Genomic DNA, 3,954 nt, shown 5'->3' on the forward strand with positions numbered 1-3,954 from the left:
ATTTGAGACTTTAGTCTTTGCAACTTTACAGATCTTCTTTATGCACCAGGAGCTTGTAACACTCCAAAGAGAAAGGAAAAATTGAAATCGCATCATATGACCCCTTTAAGGTGTATTTACAACACTGTTTCAGAGCAGTTCAACCCAAATACTCAGATGGGTGCAGCACATTTTATGGAGGAGGAGGACTGTTTCCTGGAAGAGTAGCCTACAATGCCAGTGTCTATTTCTATAAAGTGGGGCAATTCCAACTTTGCAAGGACAGTCTGGCGCTTCTGACTCACAGTCTGTAAGTACATATTTTATATTTAAAGAATTTGCCACTGATGATTCAAACGCGAGTTTTGAGCAGTGTAGAGTAGCACTTGTTGTTTGTCATTTCTCCGATCACAAATGCAGACATGGTTTTATCTTTATGCGGTGCGATGCAACGCAACGCATAAAAAGACAGTATAAGTCATTATAATCCGTAATTATGTCCCCACTGGATACAACAAATGCCTCATTTATAATGGGTTTTATTGTTTTTGTCTTGTGGTGCCGGGACACGGCATCACAGTATGGTAAGGGGCGTAACATTTCCGTCACAGGCTTGAGGCATTCCGCCAACCACAACTCACTGGATAAGCTGGCCAATCAGAGCACACCTCGCTTTTTCAGACCGATGAGCTTTGTAAAAATCGATGCGTTTCAGAAAGGCGGGGCATAGAGGAGAAACAATAATGTACAGTATGTGGAAAATAATCTGTTTTTTGAACCTTAAACCGCATAAACACATTGCATTACACCAAATACACAAAATAATGTTCTTTTTAGCAACATCACATGACCCCTTTAAACAATAAATATAAACTAACATAATAAATTCAGTAGGATCACAGTTAACATGAGCTGAAGTACATAAATCAACTTACTTGGTTCATATGATATACGCATACAACACCAAACATGAAGAAAGCATCAAGTCCATTTAGCTTTCACCCGCTCTTTCTACAAACGCTAATCAACGCACCTGCTGGAAATGGGCGGAGCATAGAGTCTGTGTTGTTGCTTTGACAGCGCGCTCTGACATTGATTGATTGCCAGAGTAAGTCTCATAAGAAAGACACAAATTCAAAGACACATTACAACGGGCCTTTTTTAGTGATTATACATTGAGTAGTGATAGTTTGGTTTAAAATAAATATGCTTCCGTCCTAAAACACAACAACATTTCACGAATTAACAAAATGTACATTATGTATCTAACAAATTTTAAATGAAGATTTGTATTAGTTTTATAAGTTAGAACTCCAGCCTTCATTTGCAGTTGAGTAATAATAATAGGCCCTGTTTGTTTCAGCAGCAATATTCAACAATGTCAACGTCCGTTCCGGAAATCCGTGACTATATGGCACTGGATGACAAGGTTTGTGCCCAGGTCATTCATCAATTTCTACGGATTTGGTTGTTGGTTGGTCTCAACTGGACATCTGTGGTGAACTAAACCTGAATGGTTTTACACATGCTCAATCTGAAATGCAAAAAAAAAAAAAAATAATTATATTGTCCTTGGTTAAAACACCCTATATCTATATCCATCTATTTTAACCAGGTCATAGGCCTATGTACATCTGTGTTACAATCTATAAAACTAGAGAAGTGTATTACCCTCTTCACATTACTGTAGGTTTTTGTCATTAGTGTTAAACTGAGTTTATGGTAACATTTGTGTGTGTTAGCCTACTGCTTATCTGTTATTTTAGTCACTTGATGATTCAGAAATCAGATGCCACAGAGACGTATATCGCTTAAAGCAGGGGTGCCCAAACTCGATCCTGAAGGACCGGTGTCCTGAAGAGTTTAGCTCCAACCCCAATTAAACACACCTGAACCAGCTAATCAAGCTCTTACTAGGCATACTAGAAACTTGAAGGCAGGTGTGTTGAGGCAAGTTGGAGCTAAACTCTGCAGGACACCGGCCCTCCAGGACCGAGTTTGGGCACCCCTGGCTTAAAGCCTTAACGAAAATATTCATGCTTGACAGGGATGAAAACGAGGGTGTGAGGGATTCAAGTACAGCGAGTTCAATGGATTCAACATAGCCTACCGATTGTTCAGCTGACGTCTTCCCGAAAAAAACAAACAAATCCTTTTAAATGTCTCAACGTTTAGGTTGGGTGTTTAACTAATTCCCCCCCTTACATTCGCAGAAGCCATCGAATTAAGAAATGCAGATGCATTTAAAAGTAGCCTAGCCAACTTTTCAGGGCTTGAAAGACGATTGTGTAGTTTTCTAGTTCATACTGACTCATGACCAGTTTAAACTGGTTCTTCCTTTGGATGGTCCCTGGTTGTGCAAACTGGTAACGTTACAGACAAACAGATTGACTCATAACTAGCTACTGTACCAGGTCCAACCGCCAATTCAAGCTTTTTCAACAGGACACCTTTCCTCAGCTCAGTGCTAACTTTTTTTCTGTCTGATAATTGTTTTTAATGACTCGTTTGTAATGTGTTTGTGTATGTTCCTCCTCCAGGGAGCAGTCATGAGACGTTTAGTTTAGTTTCAACACTTGTTTTATGCAATCTCAGTTGTCTTGTTTACTGTTTCACGGCTCAAATGTCACTTCAGTCTATACAGTGATTGAGATCTCTGAATTTAAGTGTTTTTCCGTTCTCCAATAACTAATACCTAGGCCTGTTTTTTATATATAATTTTTTTAAAGGCTATATGTGTTATACAAATAAGCTTACCAAATCTTTGTGATTAATGATTAAAAATTTATTCATTATTAAATGTATTCTTTATTATTATATATCCTTTATTAAAAGCTGACTATTTTGTTTTTGTCCTCTTCTCACCTTATTGTTGTATAGGACTTAATCTTTCAGTGATGACTAAATTTGCTATATGGCTATATGTATATGTAACAATAATGTACAGTGACCCCAAAAATTATTTGGACACTTAATCGTCCAACTTAATTACCACATTTTGCTATAAGTTTGATTGCATCATATAATAATTGCTGTTAATAGTGTTCATTGTGTTTTATTACGTCTTAAATTGATTTTTCCGTACATTTCTGCCATATGTACATTAACTGACAGTCACCACTGATAAGCTACCACTAAATATTGTAGAAACTTAATTTGCTGTAAAGTTGCTTTGCAACGATTTGTATCGTGAAAAGCGCTGTACAAATAAACTTGACTTGACTTGACTTAAGTCACATTTCAGTTTAAATGAATGCGGTAGAACAATTTAACAAAAAATCTAACTCATATTGTGTTGAATGTGATAACATTCAAATAAATGTACGTGTCCAAAAGTGTTTACATGCTATAGGTTTGGGCCCCAGTGTATTTGTATTAAACATGTTTATGCATAAGTAAAACTACAATTTCTTATGTATGCATCAGCTTCACTGATCCTTTTAAATTATATTTATTTCTACTATGTATAACTGCTCTAAAACAAGGACGCTACTCTCGTTTACATTTGACATTCGTTTCCTTTTTCATTCACATGCATTAGTCTAATAACGCCGACCTTCTCTCATTTGATCTATCAGGCCTACCTACTTACCATATTATTGCATAATGTAAATTTCTAAGATGCATCACTGCATTTTTAAATAGTGAATTTGTCATGCCTTTTGGCAGGTACATTTTTTTGTACTTTTACGTGTTATATGCAGGCTACTTTGCCACTGCTCCATGCCACATACTGCACTCGGGTCCAACTGGGTGATGGGTGACGCTTGACCTCATAATGTCCAGCTGTATCATCTTTTTATTTGGCGACTTGTTGTGATGCTATCGCGTGATTTTCCATGTTGTCATACTCGTACAAACATCACGTAGATGCCAGCTTGTTGATCGCGATTCCGAGAGTTGACAGTGTCCGTTTCCTCTCTCTAATTGATCACCATCGATATCGACGTAACGACGTGGGCGTGTCACTGTGCA

Source organism: Sinocyclocheilus anshuiensis, unplaced genomic scaffold (genome assembly GCF_001515605.1).
Source record: "Sinocyclocheilus anshuiensis isolate Anshui unplaced genomic scaffold, SAMN03320099.WGS_v1.1 scaffold868, whole genome shotgun sequence".
Classification (NCBI taxonomy): domain Eukaryota; kingdom Metazoa; phylum Chordata; class Actinopteri; order Cypriniformes; family Cyprinidae; genus Sinocyclocheilus; species Sinocyclocheilus anshuiensis.